This window comes from Periplaneta americana, chromosome 2 (assembly GCF_040183065.1).
Source record: "Periplaneta americana isolate PAMFEO1 chromosome 2, P.americana_PAMFEO1_priV1, whole genome shotgun sequence".
NCBI classification, from domain to species: Eukaryota; Metazoa; Arthropoda; class Insecta; order Blattodea; family Blattidae; genus Periplaneta; species Periplaneta americana.
In genome coordinates, this window is record NC_091118.1 from 169,546,314 (window position 1) to 169,570,314 (window position 24,001).

Sequence of the window (24,001 nt, forward strand, 5' to 3'; positions counted from 1 at the left end):
ACAGACAAATGTGTATGTAGGTGTACTGTCCGGTCAGCTTCTCAGCCCAAGTTGGTCTGAGCTCAGAGGTCCCCATTGAATACTGATTCTGTATAATGTATTCGAGACAGCCTCCAGTGAACCAATGGTTCAAATACGAAAGAAACTAGAAAGCTTGCATTGATCTCGCCGGAATTCAAACTCGAATCTCTGACATGGGAACTCCAAACACTAGTACTTCGGGTAATTTTTATGTATGCAGTACATGCCTGTTGTTGAGGATGGGATATTTTATTTAAATGCAGAGATTCAAGTGGTGAAAGACTTCTTTCGAAACACATGGAAAACGTATAGTCTTCAAGGCGAACTCACTTTGCGTTGGTGACTTTCTACAATTGCAATCCAGTCATTACATGAACGCACCTCTTTAAGGCAAATGTCCTTGAAATAAATGACCAATAACGATTATTAAAATTGTGTGAAGAGTCATTTTCTTCATTCTCAGTTTAGTAACCTACATAGTTTCTTGCACTTTCATAATTTCTTGTTTTATAGACATCTGTTTAACTGCATCTGTTAGTGATGACGACCGACGTGGCAGTTGAAATGACAATTGCAATGACGATGTCAGAGTTGATGATCACCATGATGTTGACAATCACCATGATGTTGACAATGATTATAATGTTGACAACTGAGACGACTATATTGATGACTGATGTGAGGGGGATCGTATTCAAGTCTTCGATTACGATAGCGATGATCATAACAATGAAGATGATGACCGTGACGATGATGGCACAACTCCGATGACTATGATTTTGTCGATGAAACCTACGGAGATTTGGCGGCGAAGATGGCGAGGTTTTGGCCAGAATTTCGATGACGATGTTTCAACGACAAAGTCGACTGGGAGATTTTGATGAAGAGGGCGACTGGGAGGTTTTTACGACGTTGGCGACTGGAAGGTTTCGACAATGAGGGTGACTTGAGGTTCGATGACGAGGGCGAATGGGAGATTTTGACTTCGAAGGCGACCAAAAGATTTTGGCGAAGAGGTCAATTGCGAGGTTTTGACGATGATAGCGACTGGAAGGTTTTGACGACGTAGGCACTAAATACTGAATCATGATACTTGCAGGAATGCAATCGTATGGACTTAAATAATCATCCCTACGAATGGACTGGTAACCACAATAAGCTTTAGGCTACGGTACAACCCTTCGAGCCCCTCCTCTAAAAAGAGAGAAAAATATTGTAGGATGTAAATAATATTTATCCGAGGAATTTATGAATTTTGTATAAAATTAACACATGCTATCGAGGTCTTGGTTCTTACAAATAAGAAATTGTAAATCCTTGACAGATTTTTCCCCAACTATGTCATTGTTGCTTCATTGGAAGCCTTCGCTAACTTTCTCAGCAAATGATTGAAACGTGACCATAGAGACAAGAGATTTGAAATCACAGTTCAAGGTTCACAGTTCTGTCCTGAAGCAAGGACCTCATTTCTTGGAAATAACTCCCCCTATGATAGATTTCATTGGCTGAGTGTTTGAGTAAGCCGTGCTATTCCAGATAGATACGTACACGAGTCAATTGCACAATCGTAAAGCAGTCGACGTGTGAAAAATTGATTGCGATAACTCAATAGGAAAGACGTACATGATTGGCCATTGTTAACTCGATACGTGTTCACGTGTTTTGTGTGCGGAATCCATTGTATAACGTAATAATTCCGCCTGAGGCATGAATGTCTCTCATTTGGGTGACGTTCTACATTGTTTTTTATTAAACCTAACATGTTTACTTCAAAATTAAATGTAGACAATATAAGCGATTGTGATGTAGCAATAAGTTGTCACTTAACTCGGGATAGAGATAACGCTTGTAATTTTTTTACTTAGGCCTATTTTATTTTATATTAATATATTAATCAACAGCGATTTTCCACTAATAGATTAGGACAAGGATGAGTTAATAATACAATAATAATAGTGATGGTAATAATAATAATAATAATAATAATAATAATAATAATAATAATAATAATGATAGCGATTTTCCACTAATAGATTAGGACATGGATGAGTTAATAATACAATTGTAATAATAGTGATGGTAATAATAATAATAATAATAATAATAATAATAATGATAATAATTATAATTATTTATTTATTTTATTTATTTACTATTATTTATTGTGCTGTACTACAGCCAGAGGACAATAACAGTTCAGCACAAAGCATAATAACAATATGACAAAATTAATAATGACAAAATGATAAAAAAGTGCACAAAAATAATTATTACACATAAATATAATTACAATTAATGACAATAATGACGATGGATGGACGAATAATGGATGACTTTAAAATACATAATTAAGAATACTATGCGAATAATGATGATACAATGATAATTAAGTATAATGCCGGAAATAATACATAAATGATAAATCATTGCCAAGAGCAAACTAAGTCTATACATTGAAGGGATCAAATTCGCAGCCATGCATGTTGGCATTTTTAATGCATCTGGAGACTGGTGAAGGAAATAATAATAATAATAATAATAATAATAATAATAATAATAATAATAATAATAATATCTATGCTTAATTATTTACCATTATCCAAATTCTAGATTTATAAGATGAATGGCTCAAAGTTATTACTGTTAAGTACAAGTCGGTAGTTTTAATTTATCAGGACACCGAGGAAAGAGATTTGTTTAAAACAGGCGTTCACGAGCACCATAATGCTCTTTTAATGATATTTGGTGTTCTCGTCATGTGAGTAAAAATGTGCTCGTGAGCACAAACGCTTCTGAGGTCATTTTTTCAATTCAAACTTTGTTGTACGAGTTAGAACAAATAACGATCCAATTCATTATAATATTTTGGAGACCTGATAGGCCTTCTCTTATTTCATGGTGTATAACCCTTTCAATTCAGTGTGGACTTAATCAGAAAAATCAGGACTATTCAAGAGAATAATATTGCTGCACATGAGGAACTTGAATTGATAGATATGCAGCCCTCCTTAGCGCTGAAATTTGTTTTAAAAAGGGAAATTTATAGCCTCTAGGGAGCAGAAGATACATTGTTCCAAATACTAGCGAAATGTTTCAAATGTCTATGTTCGGGACGATCTACTTATGCGAAAAACTTTCCTACTAAATACCATAACGAGAACAGATCACCACACGCACAATGCACACATACATACACAACAACATCACCACGTCGTAATTGATTCCATTCCTTTAGACGTATTAACGTGAGCAGACTACCATACGAATTCATCGTATAGATATACACCTAAAATAGCCAACATTATAACTAGTTTATTCCTTTTACAACATATCCATATGAGCGGACCACTACACGCATCCATCGCACATATATACATATAGGAATCATCTGGCAAACACTCATCTGCAAAATACGAAACTACATACAGTACGATTATGTAGTCCTGATATTCGCCGGCAATCCGCGCCTGGATCAGGCGAGTCCATCGAGTTTCGCCAAGGAATATTCAGATTAGTCTGTTGCCTGCAGTCAGAGCGATCGGATGTCACGCATGCGGTATAGCGTTGTGTTTCCAGTACAGTTAAGCTGTACTGCATTCCTTTATCGACTGCTCGCCCTTGTCTCTTCTCCGGAACTCTCCCCACTACTCCTATTACTTCCCCCCTTTCGCGTCGCTGAGCTGTCAGGACTAAATAATCGGTCTGTACAGAAGAAGTTTTAACTTGCATCGAAACATAATTGTATTATATGTATACACAAATAGCCTACACGCCATCATAAAATCACAAACATTCATATATAATTAATAACAACGTCAATTTTCCATACGAAATTTAAATTTTAATAAATGAATATGACGATATTTTATATTTTATCAATTTGAATTTTTAACAGTGTTAACCAATACATATAACAATTTGTAACATTAGTTTTATGTACACATATACCAAGTCACGTACAATTTTAGCAAATTAGCAAATCAATTGCAAATTAATTGAAATCAACACATTCTCTATAAGTATATTAAACTATTACTACATATAACTTATGACTTCACCTTTCACTGTTATACAATATACAAATCAATATTTCATTACAAAGGAATACATTCTACATTGTACTATGTTAGATATCGTTAAACAATTATTTATCTGATGATGCCTTACATGAGAAAACGTTTATACTTTTCTTTTAATAACATGTTGTAACAAATGTTAAATTGCAATAAGAATGATACGTCATAGGATTGAAAGTTTTAAATAAATATATTTCATAACTTTGTAATTGACTTAGCCTATCTGAAAACTAAAAATGAATTGTAAAATGTATTTTTAAGTTCATAATTCGATAAATGAACTACTATTGGTAACAGCTAAATGACACAATCAACCACTGCCGCACTTCTTGATTTGTATCAGCTACCTCTCCATCCCCACTGCTCAAACGTAGACAGAAGTGTTGCGGGCTGCATTCAACAGTGATTCGGCGCTACCTATTGCTCTGGACACGCCTGTACTATGGTATTGTAGATACTTTTATCACGTTGCAAAATATGTTACGGTTGCGCCAAGTTAGATGTACAGTATGTGGTGACAGAGTACGCTATGCACATACAAAGAGTTACACTGCAAACGTGAAGTATCACTGCATTGAGGAAGTTTAGGTAATAGGCCTACCGCAGTACATCCACTTCAAATTCCATCAATCCTCTTGAGATCTCAGCGCGGAACTAACATCGCGTATATAATATGATGTGTCGAGTAGCACGTTACTGTAGCTACTTGAAGCGGATTGTAACGTCACACACGTCAGTATTGCATTATGCCTGCAGCTCAGGGGCTATGTGATTGTTTACACTCGTGTTTGTCATATGGACATGATTTCTATAGCCTTTTGTTTAAGAAGTTTCCGCTTCCTTGTTCAATAAGCCTCCTTTTCGCTATTACTGTTCGCCGTTGACGACGGAGGGCAACATAAATAACGCTTCCTAAATTAATATAGAACTTGCCAGTTCTTTAGACTATTATCATAAGGTGTGTTGCAATTTATCAAATATTTTCTAATTTTAAATTATCTGAGCTGCGCTGTTTCTATTTGCCGTTTCAGGGATGATATTTTTAGACTCATTTCGATTGTACGATTTCTCACTCTATCACCTTTAGTTACCCCATCTAACTTTCTTAGATGTTTTATTTAGACTTGCTGCATTGGAGTTAAATCGCTCGCTTGAACTCGGTCGAATGTCGCACCCTCGAGTGAGATAAGATCGGTCGTGATACGCTCGTAATAAATAGAAGCAGATTACAAGGTCATCCATCTCACAGACATGTCTTATCCTGTATGGAAGGCGAGAGATAAGATACACATTATGTTTTGCTCACACGGTAAAAATAAGGCTTTATTTTCTGCGTTTATGACAAACGTTTAATGGAATAGTCAATGGAACGTACCAAAACAGTAACATGAAGTTATAAATAAAATAGTATGAAAAACTTCGATATACAGTTATTAATGCTAATTAATAATTATTCAATATTTAATTTACCACATATATAATATGATAGGTCCATACATAGCGTTCCGCCTATATACTGCGACAATGTAGAAACGTTTTACAAAATATTATTGACAATATTAGTACAGAGATAACGTCACAGAAAATATAATAAAACGAATAATCATGTTGCACAACTGTTACTGACGCAAAGATTGACACACTAATTATTATTATTATTATTATTATTATTATTATTATTATTATTATTATTATTATTACTAGAAAACGTGATACGGTTCTTGCATTGTCGTGATTGTGTTCTCCGTTTATAATAATTACATTTACATCCAATAACATCTATCAAATGTGGCAAAAACAAAATCACTCCTGTGTGGAAAAAAAAAATTACCTACTACATTTATATTACATTTTAAAGCAAGTTTTGTAGTTGTACTATGGAGAGGTTAGTTAAACACCGCAAAGTTTTGAAATGATAAACATCTATGATGTTACTACACAGGTCATCACTGTAACAAGAACGAATGTCTTAACGCTCGGCTTATGCCGTTCGGGGATTTATCGCTCGCGACAATTTTACCCATCATGCATGTGCGCTACCTATCGGATTATGCTATGAACTACTTGGCGCTCGAGCGAAAACGTCCGATGCAGACCTCTGTCGGTACAATACGGTGAGGTATAAGTGAAGTACTAACTTGCAGCTTCAACATTATCTCCTGTTAATAGATCACCTGCTCAAAATTGAGTGATTTTGTGCCTGTTAGGTTAACTTCACTATTCGCAACACTTCGTAGCTTTGGGTGTATTTTGTTTATGTGTTGGTGTAGGTTTTTAATCTGTCTTTTGTTTCTTTTGTGTAATATTAGTATGTCGTCTACTGCCAATATATTATTATTATTATTATTATTATTATTATTATTATTATTATTATTATTATTATTATTACTAGCACAAAAAATATAGAGAGCAAATGCGAAGATCCCTATCTGGTAATCTTGTTTCTTATGTACTTACTGAAATGTTTATAGTTCTGTATTTCATGGTGTCTCAAAAAGTCATTAAATCATGTAACCAAAATTATAATTTCCATGTCAAAAGAAAGAAACGACCTGAAGTGACCACGCCTCTTTTTAAATGAAAGTCCAGAAAGGGCTGCTTAAAAATAATAATAAAAATAAGCTTGAAAATTGCTACAGAATGTGCCTCTAGATTGTTTGTTAATTTGTTGTTATCCTGACCTAGAACAACATTAGAAGGTCAGGCCTTTCTCTCGGTGCTTTCTCTGATAATGGCTTGCCCGCAGTTTTGGATCGAAACCGGCTTGCAGCAAGCTCCACAGTGTGCTATATCCACGCCCCTAATAAGGGACGGGGCGCATTCCTGCCACAGCAATGCCGCCCAGCTGGTGTTACATAAATAATGCGTTCTCGATATTATATCAAAACTGTTTATACCCGCATAGAACCTAACCAAACAAAATATTGTGAATTATATTGGAATTCCCCTAGTTCGATCCCCAGCGTTGAGTGGTTCAGATAATTGTGGTGGATAACTTGGAAGGAGGAAGGTTTCCCCTTGAGGTTCATCATTTCCCTCAACTTTATATATTTCATCCTATAAACTTTCTCCTTATCTTACTTCCTTTCTCCTTTCTTCACAAAAAAATACGGCATAAAATGGCGTACAAGCTTCGGTGATACCAAAAACTGAAGAGGGGCAATCAAGTGCACTGCTTTCTCTGTACAACGCTCATAACCATGGACCCATGAACACTGTCGAGGACAACCCGATTCCTCAAGAAGTTGGTATGTAGTTGTAGTGTCAGTTAGTGAACTGACGGAACTATAAATGCAGTTACGAAATGACGAGATGGCATGCAACGTGTGAGGGACAGGGGCTGTTGAGCCTAACTCACACTTTTAAAATCACTTGATTTCAAGTAACCTGAATTCATGTTGCGGTTCATACATATTCAAGTTATTTTGTTTTCGAGTAGGATAAAATGGTGTCGATGGAAGTTGTGCAAATAGGAATTTCTGTAGTAGCAATCCTCCGTGCTAAGGAACTGATAAATATATTGAAGAAATGGAAAAAGCGTTGTTCAGTGTGAATTATCAATTGAATTAGAAAGAGAAATACATTACAAATAGATTAAGTGAAATCTTCAAACAAATATTTAATCATTCTTAATGTAAATGTAATAAAATAAGCAGGTATAATTACAATATTTGAAAATTATTTTCTTGAAGCTGTTACAGTTTCCAAAAACATTCTATCAGCCACATTGAAGTCCAGAGCCGTAACCGGGGGGGGGGGTTCCAGTTGTTGCTGAGCAACCCCTAGCTATACTGCGAGCAACCTCTAAAATTGGATGGAGAGACCAACCGACAAAAACCTGTTTTAGGCATATTGACCATTGAAGTAAATCTGGTTATTTATTAAACATTTTACACAAGAAGTATTGTAACACTCATACTCACTTACTTGCTGGCTTTTAAGGAACCCGGAGGTTCATTGCCGCCCTCACATAAGCCCGCCATTGGTCCCTATCCTGAGCAAGATTAATCCAGTCTCTATCATCGTATCCCACCTCCCTCAAATCCATTTCAATATTATACTCCCATCTACGTCTCGGCTTCCCCAAAGGTTTTTTTCCCTCCAGCCTCCCAACTAACACACTATAAGCATTTCTGGATTCGCCCATACTGCTACATGCCCTGCCCATCTCAAACGTCTGGCTTTAATGTTCCTAATATATAAGGTGAAGAATACAATGCGTGCAGTTCTGTGTTGTGTAACTTTCTCCATTCTCCTGTAACTTCATTCCTCTTAGCCCCAAATATTTTCCTAAGCACCTTATTCTCAAACACCCTTAACCTATGTTCCTCTCTCAAAGTGAGAGTCCAAGTTTCACAACCATAAAGAACAACCGGTAATATAACTGTTTTATAAATTCTAACTTTCAGATATTTTGACAGCAGATTGGATGATAGAAGCTTCTCAACCGAATAGTAACAGGCATTTCCCATATTTATTCTATGTTTAATTTCCTCCCAAGTATAATTTATATTTGTTACTGTTGCTCCCAGGTATTTGAATTTTTCCACCTCTTCAAAAGATAAATTTCCAATTTTTATATTTCCATTTCGTACAATATTCTCGTCTTGAGACATAATCATATACTTTGTCTTTTCGGGATTTACTTCCAAACCTATATCTTTACTCGTTTTAAGTAAAATTCCCGTGTTTTCCCTAATCGTTTGTGGATATTGTAACACTCATTACAAAAAAATACCACAAATAATAATAAAAAAGGCTAACCGATTTTTAATATCAGATCAGTAGGTGATTTAATATTGCAAAGAAAAACCCATCGCCGTGAAAAAACAGCTTGTTACGAAACCTTACAATAAGCCTCGGAATGGGACTGATTCTCTGGCACGACCACAGAAAAGGAATAAGGTTATGAAATTTGGTACTTGGAACGTAACTAGTCTTTATAGAACAGGAGGGGTAACATTAGTAGCAAAAGAACTAGCTAGATATAGAATAGACTTCGTGGGAGTACAGGAGGTTAGATTAGATGGGAATGGCATAGGGGAGAGTCGGGTAGTATCGGACAGTGCGTTTCTTTCATCTACCACCATATAGTATTACCTGAATGACATGGTTACGTTTCTCTATGCGACATCACAGAAATATAACCTTGTCAATCAGGTACTATCATCGTGTGGTAGATGAAAGAAACTCACTGTACGATATTACCCGATGTCCGATACTACCCGACTCTCCCCTATCACAAATTTTCCTTCTCTCATTATACATAATATATCACTTCTTATTATATGTTCAGGATGTAATATATATTTATTATATGAACTCTGCTATAATAATTTAAATATTCCGGTGAGAATTTTCCTTTTCTCATTACTACCTATATCACTTCTTATTATATTTTCAGGATGGGAAATATATTTATTATATGAACTTTACTAAAGTAATTTTCTTTCTCTTTCAGATAACTTGAAGAAATAGTTAAATGGATCAATGAGGAAGTAAACGCCACACAATACAATCTCTTTTGCACTTCTAGGTAAGTGTTCCATATAGTACAGCTAACTGATAATAATTTTTAAAACTGGTTAACCTATACTGAATTCTAGGTAAGAAAAATATTGAGATAAACAAACATTTGATGCGAAATGTATTACGTCGCTGTGATATGTAACTTGATTTGTCATCTAATTGCAGAGCGCGAACTCTCCACGTGCGTTGGTGTAGTAGTCTATGTTAATACGGAAATTATTAATTGAATCTTATTACTAGCAACAGTATCCCAACTCGATTTGGCGGGACTGAAAAGTAGAGAATATACAATATTAGGAGGCAGTGAGAGGTTTATACCGGTTGTTTCAGTTTAACAGGATTAAAATGATGCAGATGATAGAGAGATCAAACATGAGTATTTTGAGGTAGGAATTAATGGTAAGAGATGCCGTATTAATACATCCTATTAATTTTATTAAATGCTGAACTTCTAGGGTAGTGCCCGAAGGGATGTAAGCCTAAAGCATGTCTTCTGCGTAAAAATTCGAGTTCAGACTTCTGATGGCACTAGCTTTCAAAACAGCATACAATTTCCTGGTAAGTTTCCACAGTAACCTATACAGTGTTTACTTGAGCTATCAGATCTATTGGAAAATGTATCTTGTATTGTCCGCCAGGGGATATGGGCGCCTGCTCACTTCAATGTTAACGTCCGCCGTCATTTGGATATCAGATTTCTTCAACGTTGGATTGGACGAAGAAGTCCCATCATACATTGGTCACCGCGGTCACCGGACCTCACTTCCTTTGACTTTTTCCTCTGAGGACATATCAAATCTCGAATTTACGAAACCCCAGTGGAAACTAACGAGGAATTTGTTGCCAGAATATTAGCTACCTGTCTCGTCGTACAACAGACTCTGGAGATATTTGAGTGAGTGCGGCAGAGTTTCTTGTGCTTTTGTACTGCATTTGTAAATGTTGGTGGGCGCCACTTGGAACAGATGCTATGAGTTGTAAAATATTTTGAAAATAAAGCAGCATAAAGAAACGTTCCCCACACGTATTACAGTAATTACCTGAGAGTTTTCAAAGGCTTGTGGGGTATTAAGATGGCATTTCCGACCATTGGTTCCATATCTCAAAATACTTATGGTGGATCCCTCTATCTTTTTGACCCTGTTAATTTGGAATACCTGGTATAAATATCACGCTTTCCGTACATGGCCACAGACAGATCTGTGTTTTGAACAGTACCGGGAACTGACTGCCGAGTAGGTCTATAAAGATGTTGAAATTAAAGTAAAATAGGACCAAAATAACTAGGAGAAGAAATTAAAAATACGATTGCGGCTGGAAACAGTTGCTTTTATGGGTTAAGGAGCGTGTTTAAATCAAGAGCAGTAAGTAAAAAGGTTAAAATTAAAATTTATAGAGCAGTAATTAAATCAGCAGTTACATATGGGAGTGAGATATGGATCATGTCACAAGCTGACATGTTACGGTTAAATACATGGGAAAGGAAAATATTAAGAAAAATCTATGGACCTCTGGAAATAAACGACATATGGAGAATTAGAACAAATTATGAGTTACAAAAGTTACACAAAGATATTGATATAGTTGGCGATATACGAAGGAAAAGCTTGCAATGGATAGGGCATGTTATAAGAATGAAGGAGGATAGATTGGTAAAGAAGGCCCTAAATGGGAAAATTGAGGGCATAAGAAGAAGAGGCAGGCATAGAACAAGATGGTTAGACGCTGTTGAAAACGATCTAAGGGAAATGAAGGTTAAAAGATGGAGAAAAACAGCAGAAGATAGAAAGGCATGGGCAACTATTATGAAGGAAGCTAAGGTTCTCAGAGGACTGTGAAGCTCAGGAGTAAGTAAGGACCAAAATAACAGGTGAAATATCCTTGACAATGATAAAATCTGAAACAAATTTCCAAACAGCATGATAGAGAAGGATTAAACACACAGAATGGTTTCGATCATGAAAATATTTATACAGTGAGCATGCTATTAAGCTAGGTTACATAAAGTTGGTATACTTGATTTTACGTTAGATAAGAATATAAAAGTAAGGTAATGCAATAATGAAACACTCGATCTAAATTGCGGAGAATATTGAGAAACACTGAAATTATATTACATAGAATGATAGAAACATACAGGTGATTCATCCAGTCAAAACCTGGCCCATTGTCATTTCTGGAGGGAATATCTTCGGCTACTTAGAAAGTATGTTTGAGTCTGTTATTTAATGTTATGTATCAACTACCAGTTTAATTAGCGTCGATGGAATTGGTGTTGGCGAGATGGTATTTGGAGGAATGAGGCCGATTTACATAGAATTACCTGCTATTCACTTCAATGTTGAAGAAAAACCTCCGAAAATCCACCCATATAATCAGTCTAAGCGGGAATCGAATTCACACACGAGCGCAGCTCCATGTCAGTAGACAAACGCGCTACCCAGGGATACGTCATGGTTTCTTTTGTGATGCGTTGCCAGATCACTGAGTTAGAGGTGTGCGTAGGAAGAAAATATGAGGCGTGTTCTTAAAGTAAGTTCCAAAAGGGTGTAGTAAGTAAACGGGAAGATACTTACAAATCATTTTTGTTGCATTGTATTCCTCACACTTCAATTACTTCTCAACATAATATCCACCATTATTGAGGCATTTATCGAGTCGTGGCACAAGTCTTTCTATCCCCTCATTGTAGAATTCGCCCACCTACGATGCGAACCGCTCCCGCACTGCTGTTTTCACTTCATCGTCGCCATCAAAACGTTGACCATCGAGGAACTTCTTGAGGTGCAGGAAGAGATGAAAGTCACTCGGATCCAAATCAGGACTGTAGGGGGATGGTCAATTTGTTCCCAGCCAAATTTATAGATGAGATTTTGGATGTCTTCGCCATCAAAACGTTGACCACCGAGGAACTTCTTGAGGTGCAGGAAGAGATGAAAGTCACTCGGAGCCAAATCCGAACTGTAGGGGGAATGGTCAATTTTTCCCAGCCAAATTTCGGGATGAGATTTTGGGTGTCGTCGCCATCAAAACGTTGACTATCGAGGAACTTCTTGAGGTGCAGGAAGAGATGAAAGTCACTCGGAGCCAAATCCGAGCTGTAGGGGGAATGGTCAATTTGTTCCTGTCCTCATGAATTTTTTCATCGACAGCACGCACCAAATCGTCATTGATCAAAGATGGCCGACCGGTACGCTGCTCGTCATGCACAGAGACGCGGCCCTCGTTGAACTTCCTAACCCATCTCCTGACCATTCCATCACTAATGGCATAATCACCACACATCTCACAAAGTTGACGATGAATGTCAGCTGGTTTGATGTTCCTCGCATTCAAGAAACGGATAACAGACCGCTCGATCACTTTATAAACATTTCAACTGATCACAACTAACCACACACATGGACTGAAGCTGTGAAACTGCATGCATAGCTTGCCTGAGGACTGAAGAAGAAAACACGTATGCGCAAAATAACGATTGCAGCGATGCGACGGCTATAATTGAAAACGAAACTTACTTTAAGAATACGCCTCTAGAATGAATGTTAATCCTTAAATTGGCAAGACTTCATTTTCACACTATTTTATTAAATCTTGTCGGACTGTAAAGAAAACAACTATCGCAATGTCCATATTCTATATGTTGTACAATATTATAATATTGTGAAATTTTAATTTTCCTACCATTTTTTTTCTATTGTTCTATTAAAATTGTAGCATAATACACTCAGGGACAAAAAAAAACCGGACACTTCTATATTTGCTTGTATTTTGTTACCAATTATTTCAAAATGAAACAGAACCCATTTAAACAAAATAATGTTTCATTTAGCACCTTATACGACAACATTTGAAAAAAATCTCCGATGAGAAAATTTACAAAAAATTACAAAGGGCGTATAACTATGGCATCGTTTGGTCTAACTGTTTTTTTCATTTTATGGTGCCTTAAACATTAAAAACTCTTTTTAGTAACGGGTATTACCCCCTCTGGCTTGAATAACTGGATCCATACGTCTTGGCATGCTCTCAATTTGGTTAGCAATGTCTTCTAGAGGAATAAGATCCCATTCTTCGCCAAGTGCTCGCCTCAATTCTTGTAACGATTCTGGTCTCGGTCGTCTATTCTTAACACGCCGTCCCAGCATGTCCCACACGTGTTCAATTGGGTTCATGTCTGGACTCCTTGCTGGCCATGGAAGAACATGGATTCCCACTTCTTGGAGATAATCTCCGACCGCATGGGCAATATGCGGCCGTGCATTATCATGCATTAAAACAAAATTATCGCCTACAAATTGGCCAAATGGCACAACATGATCAGCCAAACATTCATTTATATACCTATCAGCTGTTAGTCTTCCATTTTGAACAAAAACCAACACTGTACGAGCATCCGTACACACTCCTGCCCAAACCATCACTCCACCACCTCCATACGGCACATTTTCGGAAATGCAACACTGAAAATCGTTCTCCCCTCCTTCTCCAAACTCTTTCACGTCCATCAGGTGAGCACAGATTGAAACGGGACTCATCGGTGAACAGAACACAGCTCCACTGTCCATTTCTCCAATCCCTGTGATCATTTGCAAAACGCAGTCGTTCAACTCGATGCATTCTGAGAAGTCTGGGACCAGTTGCAGGTCTACTTGATATCAGTCCACTTGCTTTCAACCTCCTTCTAACTGTTTTGGCCGAAATTGGGCGTCCATGCATGTTAACAAATTGCTGGGCTACATTGGTAGCTGGCAGGTTGCGCTCCCTAAGAACTCTCAACACCATATACCTGTCTTCATTTGGATTTGTAGCTCTTGGACGACCCGGACCTGGTCTTCTGGTATATTCTAGGGTCTCTCTATACCGTTTTATGGCATCATGGGTTGCGCTTCTAGCCATATTCATAGCATTTGCAATGTAACGTACACTGCGTCCATCATCGTAAAGGGCTACAGCTCGAGCCAAATCTTCAGGTCGCATCTTGTTTTAAGACAAATGTTACAACCCCACTTAAACTCAGAAAATGTAAAAATAATGAAATAACGAATGATAACGATAATGAAGCACAAAATGGTTGAGACAAAATTGTTATAGCTGAGACTGTGAAAGCAAAATTGGAATATTTGGTTGTAATGGCTTGTTTATAAAAAAAAAAAAAAAAACAATCAACAATGTATACACGTCTCCATAACAACAGATGGCTACCATAATATTGTATGAGAAGATAATGTTTTGCAAAATACCAGCAAATACTAAAGTGTCCGGTTTTTTTGTCCCTGAGTGTATTATCCTGTTGTATCCTATAAGATACTTAGTCAATTTAAGGGTTAAAAACACATATTGGAAGACAACAAAATCAAGAAAAAGACTTCAGTGACCGCGAATAGTAGTCGAAGACAAAGACAAAAGGGATAAATGATTATGGTTGTGGTGGGCAATTACTCTGTTTGTCCTTCATAACATTGCTAATAGTGAAGTGAGCTTCAAGTTAACGATTCTCCATAAATAAATAAGTACGCGTAATAAATAATGCAAGAGAAAACAGTAGCAAACTGCATTGTTCTGCAGAGGAAGGAAAATACCAACTCTTGGCTACCGCTTAATATACCAGCTTGACTTGCACTAAAAAAAACTGCCTTGTCTTTCTTTTTATTACGTGTTTTCCAATTGGCCAGTTTTTGCTATGACGCAAATTGCAGCTTCACGAAGGTACCGGATTTATTGCATGCAAGAACGTGATAAGTGTCACAGTCAAATTTCCTGACTATTCAGCGACAGTGATTTTTTTTACTACACTCACGGAAGCAAAGTAGCCGACGGTGTTTTTTAAATGACCATCAAACGATAGAGTTGTCGGTATAAATTCAACATGCATATAAAGCACAATAATAGTAGGTCTACAATTAAAACTAATTCTGATGCTCTGATATACAAGAACATGCATCGTAATTTAGATTTAGAATGTTGAGAGCTACGTTATTTTATAGTAGTTGTTGTTTAGTCAATTGTCCGAAGACAGGTCTATACCAACATGGCACCACTTATGAGACAACTAGGCCAGGAAATAATGGGATAGGGTGGCCAGTTCCTTTCCCCCTTCCATTGCATACATTGCCGACTAGCTACATATTACATTAATCAGATTTCAGTTGCATACAGACAATTGTTCTTCCTCTGACACATATCGTCAAGCGAGATGTACTGCTTGATAATAGTGTACTGTACATAATTATCAGCCAGAACCTCAATCAGAGGTAACATTTATAGTATATTATGTGTAAATGTTTCTTGGTTGAAAAAACCTAGATATTAGAGATAATATTAATATAAGCCAAACAACTTCGAAGTTGTAATCATACATTCTTTAAATAATTTTCAAGGGAAAAATTGTTCCTGGGCCGGGCATCGAACCCGGGACCTTTGGTTTAACGTGCCAACGCTCTACCAACTGAGCCACCCGGGAACTGAGTTATACCTGAAATCTTGATTTGCATAATACACGACACTGTTCGTTAACAGAAAGCCACAATTTACACTAAGTCACACGGAGTTAGTGTGCACTTGAAGTTGATTGCTTGACGGTTGTCAGCCCACTTTGAGGTCTGTGGATATAGAGGGAATAATTGGATCGGTGTCGGGTAGAGTTCCCGGGTAGCTCAGTTGGTAGAGTGTTGGTACGTTAAACCAAAGGTCCCGGAACAATTTTTCCCTTGAAAATTATTCAAATCAACTTTACTGGGAGTTATACCTGAAATCTTGATTTGCATGCATTCTTTACTTCCTCCATAGCTGAGTGGGTAGCGCGTTAGCCTGCCAAGAAAATGTTACGTGTTCGATCCACGGCTCTTACTACTCCAATAATAATAATAATAATAATAATAATAATAATAATAAAATTGTTATAATATTATTATTATTATTATTATTATTATTATTATTATTATTATTATTATTATTATTATTATTATTATTATTATTATTATTGAATTTGAACTCTGTGTTACTCAGAGTTATATATTTCCTGAATACATTTTGGCGAAAAGGATTGTTATCTGGTATCCATTCAATATGTTCACCAATGCCCTCTGTTGCCAGCGACTTCTTGTAGTAGCGTGGAAAGGGACTCGCAATCTTTAATACTCGCGGAAGCATATTGTAAGATGAAGCAATAATTATATACGTAGATCAGAACAATGATTTATAAATTGCCAGCTATAATATAATACTGTATTGCAATACAAAATAAACAGGACGAATGTAGTGAAATACTCCGTCTTTCTGCCTTAGAAACATTACAGATCCGCTACCTACAAGACAAATGGCTGCATGTGTACACTGACGGCTCCCAAATAGAAAAACACGGGCCCACTGGAGCCGGAATTCATTGCCAACTGTTCTCTACCTATCTCACTCTAGGCAACAACCATACACCTTTTGATGGAGAAGTAAGAGCCATATGTACTGCTGTGAAACAACTGTTGTGCAGGTCCTTCCCATTTCCAAACATTGTCCTCCTCAGTGACTCAAAAGCAGCGATATCTGCAATTGGAAACTGCTTACTACAACCAGCTAATGATGACATTCAACAATGCAGAGAAGACATCAAGAAACTAAATAAAATTGTACATCTGCAATGGATACCTTCTCACTGAGGTATTGCCGGGAATGAAGCAGCAGACTTTCTAGCAAAGAAAGGAACAACTATCCCCCTTTCATATTCTAACATGCCATTCCATAGAGCATCTACAAATATAAGCAGTCGAGTGAGACAATGTTTCCATAAGAGTTTGGAGGACCAAATTAAAGATAAACACTGGAAGGACGCACTGAACTCCACTCTCCCCGAATGGCCCAGAAGAGAAGCTGTTGCGACGTTCCGCGCCGCAGTCGGTCATGACTGTCTGGCTAATCACCTTCACCGCCTGGGTGTATTATCCAGCCCCCACTGCATGCTCTGTGGATGTTCCGACACCATGGACTCAAACCACATTAAGACTTGTCCAGCTCTTTCATCTGCCAGCTGCCAGCTTTGTGGATAGGTACTGGGAGGCCAGAGAAAGAATGCAGCAGTGCTGACGTCCACTCCTTCATAGTTTCATTTGCACATTGTTTACTTTATTTCGTTTTCTTTCCTTTTAGTTTTTATCGCCATTGTACGGCCAATGACTCTAGTCAAGTGCCACTGCATTGAATTTATATATATATATATATATATATATATATATATATATATATATATATATATATATATATATATATATACAGAATGTTAAAAAAATACGGGGCATAATTTCAGGTATGTATTTCCCACATGTAGACAATCAATATAGTTCATTACAACATGTGTCCGGAAATGCTTTATTTCCGAGTTATGGCCTTCACAACATTGAAATTCACCGGAACGTTTTTCTTTCCGCAGGTCGTTGCCGTCAAAGGAGACATTAAGAGGGCACTCTGACAGTTCATTCCCAGGCGAAGGTTACATTCAGTGTTGTGTAGGCGTTAGACTGTGCGACATGTATTCAAATCAAGAGCTGGCAGAGATACACTTCATGTACGGTAAGGCGGACGGCAATGCTGCGCGGGCTCGTCGTTTGTACCAGGAGAGGTACCCACAGCGACAATGTCCAGATCGGAAGACATTTGTACGTCTCCATTCCTGATCGATGGATAGGTAGAGGTGGCCCAATTGCTTGGCCTCCACGCTCACCTGATCTGAACCCTCTCGATTTCTACTTGTGGGGCCATTTAAAATCATTGGTTTATTCGTTTCCGGTGCCTGATTTGGAATCCCTTCGGAATCGAATTGTGGCATGTTCTGAGGACATACGCAATACTCCTGGAGTTTGGGATCGTGTTCGCAGGTCAATGAGACATCGATGTGAGGGCTGTATTCAAGCAGGAGGTGGACATTTTGAACATCTTCTGTAATGACAAGACCTGCGGAAAGAAAAACGTTCCGGTGAATTTCAATGTTGTGAAGGCCATAACTCGGAAATGAAGCATTTCCGGACACATGTTGTAATGAACTATTTTGATTGTCTACATGTGGGAAATACATACCTGAAATCATGCCCCATATTTTTTAAACACCCTGTATGTATATATATATATATATATATATATATATATATATATATATATATATATATATATATATATACTGTATGACTGGCGTTAGCACTGTGAGTAATAATAATAATAATAATAATAATAATAATAATAATAATGCATCAGTGAATAGTGATCTCTATACTTCGTTCCATAATGTCTGACAGGCAAAATAAATATTGCCAGCAGAGAGCGGGAAAAGGATAATTGCTATTGAACCAATGGCAGAGGTCTCATTCCACGTTTATCTTGAAGTTGGGCTGTCTGAAGCGTTCTACTTCCTCCCAACTTCAAGATAAGCGTGGAATGAGATCTCTGTCATTGGTTGAATAGCAATTATCCTTTTTCCTCCCTCTGCCGGCAATGTTCATTTCGCCTGTCAGACATTATGTAACGAAGTATAGACATGATGTCAGAATCCGAGAGAACAATCCCCGCACCGTAACCTCATGGTCTAGCGTAGCGATGTCAAAAAGGCGCTGAGACACGGTCAGGAGATTGACAAGATGAATCGTGTGGGAATCTGCTGATTGCAGAGGGAAATTGCTCAATAACATCTGTAGACGTGAAAAGGTCCTTCTCAGCATACAAACTTGGGTTAAGTGATAAACGTCATAAACTCACCCTGAGCATTTGGAGAAAATAATCGTTGTGTACTGCAAATCAAATTACAACGACCAGAATGATGTCTAAGGAAGAATGTGCATTGTAACTACCAAAATGTATAAGCCTAAAATTAAAATTTTTAGTGCATGTTTAGTGCTTATTTTCGAAATTATAGAGCATTTTTAAAGATTTTATGCTCGACCATGCCGAAATGTAGTAATTACTGTATACACCTGGTAGCAGTCCTTTAATGCATGTCATTAAAGTACACCTATTCATTAAAGTACAGGTTTTCAATTATTCTCGGATATGCAATCGAAAGACAACTAGGGAAATTTCACGGAGGCTGGAAATCCAATACTGTCGCAGAAGGTTATGTTCTGTTACTATAATAATTAGCGTTAATTGTAAATAATATTCAAATAAATTCAATTTGTCATCTCGTTTTTCAATTCTAAATCAATTTCCAGGTTATATCAAGACTAATGTTCTCTCGGTTATATCATGGTCAATGATATTTGTGCCTCGGAAAAAATCAATACTTTCGCGTCTGCGCACATCTCACAATTTAGTTCCGTTCGTGACTCACATAACCATAACATGAAAACTTAGAATAATTTCAAGTTAGAAATATGGTCGAGCATAAAAAGTCGTTTGAAACTTGCCTATAATGGTAATTAAGACGCTCGTATGAAAATTATGAAACTCGCTTGCGCTCGTTTCATAAACAAACATACTTGCGTCTTAATTACTACCATTATAGGCTCGTTGCATAATGTACTGTTAACAGCATAAATACATGCATATTTTAGGTATTTTTAGTGCATATAAATCTTATGTCTAATAATAATTATGATAATGATTGCAATAATAAAAAATAAGAAAACTTAATAAGAACATAATGTTAATGCGTATAACCGTAATTGAAATAATCATGACGCTATTTCAGAGTTTCGTCAACATCAATTCACTGTTAAGAAAACATACATAGAACGATGTTCTGAAGAACACACTGAAAGTAGATCACGTGGTTAAGAGGATGAAACAAAATTACCATATGAATCAAAATTCGTGGCGAGCCAATTCAGAATGCAAGTGCGCTCCAATTGTTCGCAGCTTACTGCACAACACTGCACTCACCTATTGGCCCACTTCTGGAAAGATATTTCAGAATAACAGTGTGTAATGACGTCATGCAAAGAGACGTTAGATGAATAACTGAGAGACACGCCTTCTCGGAAGGTGTAAACTTACATAACAGACTACGGAAGTCCAGAGTTCCGGGTGCCTTTAATGCGCTCGTATCTAAGGAACACACGATTATCACTGCCCGACTCTTGCATTCGAATTGCCGTAAATATGTATGCAGTCGATGGCTGCTCATGCTGGGAGTGGAGTATTGGCACACTTTCCTGTCTTATATACTGTAAACAACTATTTGTGACATGTAATATGTATATTCGAACAACATTAATAGAAAAAATGAAAGGATTTGTGGAAACTGAATTATACTGACGTCATTCGACTTCGGTTGTCATGGAAATGCTTACATCATATCCGATAAACTCGAAAATGTGGATGAGTCCATTCTTATACATAACTTACTTGGAAGAGTTTATTACAATCCATGTGAAGGTTGCAATATGTTTAAAAAATGAAGTTGTTTAGTTGTGCTTTGACTTGGACGCGAAACAGACGCGTACACAATTCAGATGTAACTATAGAAAGTTAATACAAGGTTGGCATTGCTCACATAAAAATGAATAAATGACAATAACAATACAGGATATTCTCATGTACTTTATACACACAATACAGGGTGGGTTAAAAGTCGCTTTCCCCAAACACTTCCTTACATTTAATTACATTCAATTTACATTTGACTACACATGTCTTTACAGATTTTGTTCAAAATGGAGGCCCTGTTTCTAGATAATAATGCTCTACGATAAGCAGCTCTGTTGTGAGAGTGAGAACGATATTGCAGTACTAACACCAACACTGAAAAATATGCAGTATGTCAAACTATTATAATAGCCCTATACAATAAATAAATACTTTGTTGCTAGAGAAATGTGGACAGCAGATGAGCTATAATTTCAGTGTCGTTTGTTTTGTCGCATACCGTATTATTAATGTATTTTGTTTTAGTGTTGTTATATTTCCAGACAATCGGTTTTATCCTGTATTTGTTTTAAAATTTCTTCAAGAGATTTCGGACTCCGAGATAAAATAACAAAGTCATCAGTAAATGCTAACGCAAATATTGAAATATTTTACTAAAAATTGTACCATTTTGTTTGATTTTTATTTTCCTGATTATTTCTTCAAAACCAATGTTAAGTGACAATGTGGATAAAGAATCTCCTTGTTTGATTCCAGTAAGGGCACACTCAACTATATTTTGGAACTTTTTTCCAATTTTGACCAATCTTTTTCAAATTTGGAGAAAAAGTTTAATATACACATGGAAAGTAACATGCAAAATCTCAGCTCATTAGATCCAATACTTTTCAAAATAAAAAATATTTCAATTTTTAATCAATGATTAATTGAAATATCACTTTTAATTATCATTTTTTATTTTTTGGCTTTGTGCATTTGACTGTGCCTTCTAAATGAAGAGGGGAAGAATTCTGTGTTTTGATTTAGTTCTGTCATGTAGATTACTGTAAAAATTTATTTTTTTTATATCTATGAAATTAAATTTTAAATTTTATAATAATTAAAAATCATAAATAGCTCCAAAAAGATAATATTGTAAAACTGATACACATAATGACACTTTTTCTCCAATTTTTAAGTTGAGTGTCCCCTTAATGCATATAACATTTTCCGAGAATTTATTTGTAATTTAAACTTTAGTATGTGTTCGTCTCAAAGTCATTTTTTTAACTTATAAATTTGATAGGAATTAAAAATTCAACTATTGAATCAGACATAGTGTATGTCTTATTAATAGAATTAAAAGCCTATTTAAAATTAAATTAAGACAAAATATTATTCTGGTTATTATTATTATTATTATTATTATTATTATTATTATTATTATTATTATTATTATTAGAGGAGGATTAACTGTTACTCAGAGTTTATTTTATTTCGTCCATTATACACGCTTGAATCTTGCAACAGATTGTATTTATTTATCCTAAGTCCATTGCAGTACCTTAATTTCTGAACATACATTACAATATTATCGATCGGTGTCGGTTAGAGTTCCCGAGTAGCTCAGTGGTAGAGCGTTGGTACGTTAAACAAAGGTCCCGGGTTCGATACCCGGCTCCGGAACAATTTTTCCCTCGAAATTATTCAAATCAACTTTACAGGGAGTTATACCTGAAATCTTGATTTGCATACATTACAAGCAATCATAGGGATTTCCACAAATCTCTTGTTATTTTTGTAGATTCCCTGTTGTATATTGCTGTGACCTGTGTGTCACTAAGACATAAACTTAACCGTATTTTATAATATGTTAGAAGTAGTGACATTAAATGCGATGTAATATCATTTGTGACTATTTTATTATTATTACCACTACATAAATACTATAGATGCCTCAAGGCAGAACGCCAAGCCACAAGATTAATGCCATTGAAGAAAATTGGTGATGTAAAAACATAGTGTTATGCTTGTGTTCCGAAGGTCTTGGGTTCATACCGACGGTAGCACTATGGGTTTATTCTCATGCCTTTCCTTTCTCACGAGAAAATGGAAACTTTATTTCACGAAGTTAGAATAAAGATGTAGATAACTCCGGTATATCACCATTATTATGGCTCTTTCGCGTCGGGTGTGTAAAACGAGCAAAGAAATTACGCCACATAGCCTACTTAAAGAAAGGAAAATAATTTGTCAGCGACGATTGTGACGTGCTAATCAGCGCGTTTCGAGTTTGGAGGGTTACTCCCCATTCTTGGAACAATGAAGGGACGTTGTTGTATAATCAACTGTTCGAAGACAAGTTTGAACCTCATAAGCAGACATCGGATTCTAGGGCAAAAGCCTATTTTGTTTCTTTAGGAGAAAAGTAAAAATAATTATTAATATTTGTGTTTCATGGAAATTGAAAGGTATTCAAAGAGTTTTATAGTGCCCTAAAATGCCCTAAAACGGTTATTAGAGCCTAATTTGTTAATATTCGCCTAAAAATGCCTAACTCACTGTAAAGTTTCGCATTTTACTCTTACTCTTTATAATTTATACATGCATTCACTGCGAAATTGAAGGCATTTAAAAAGTGGAAAGTTTGCTTCACACCGGCCATGAAACCATTGATAAAGGAAACAAAATGTTTTGAATCTCACGACAATCTCGCAATAGATTTCACCGAATTTAACATGTTTGGAGGCATAAATGCCGACAAAGAACCAACCTTAGTTTTGAAGCAGGCAACAATCACAACATGTGCTGCTACCGATTCAGAGATATACTATACTATAAAAATGACTGTTTTCGGTCTGAAACCGATTAGCTGTACTGCCCTTCAGAGTGTCATAAAATCGCAATTTTTGGAGAAAGAGTGTTTTTGAAATATTTATGAAAAGTCGTAAAACTGCGAATTAGTAGGGTAAACCGTTACAAAATATTTAAAAGAATGGCCCTCCTAGTGTTAACACTACCAGGAAATGCAACAATAAGTGGAACTTTGTATT

General features: G+C 36.5%; 1 protein-coding gene across 4 annotated transcripts in view; it reads left to right on the forward strand.

Annotated features, from left to right (window-relative positions):
- The window catches only part of LOC138694804 (pancreatic triacylglycerol lipase-like), a 242,331-nt gene that overhangs the window by 154,413 nt on the left and 63,917 nt on the right, over positions 1 to 24,001 (forward strand). For all 4 annotated transcript variants that reach the window (XM_069818889.1, XM_069818886.1, XM_069818888.1 and 1 more), the window contains exon 2: positions 9,559 to 9,633. The gene's annotated coding sequence lies outside the window, so the exon portion shown is untranslated. The remainder of the gene's footprint in view (positions 1 to 9,558; positions 9,634 to 24,001) is intronic.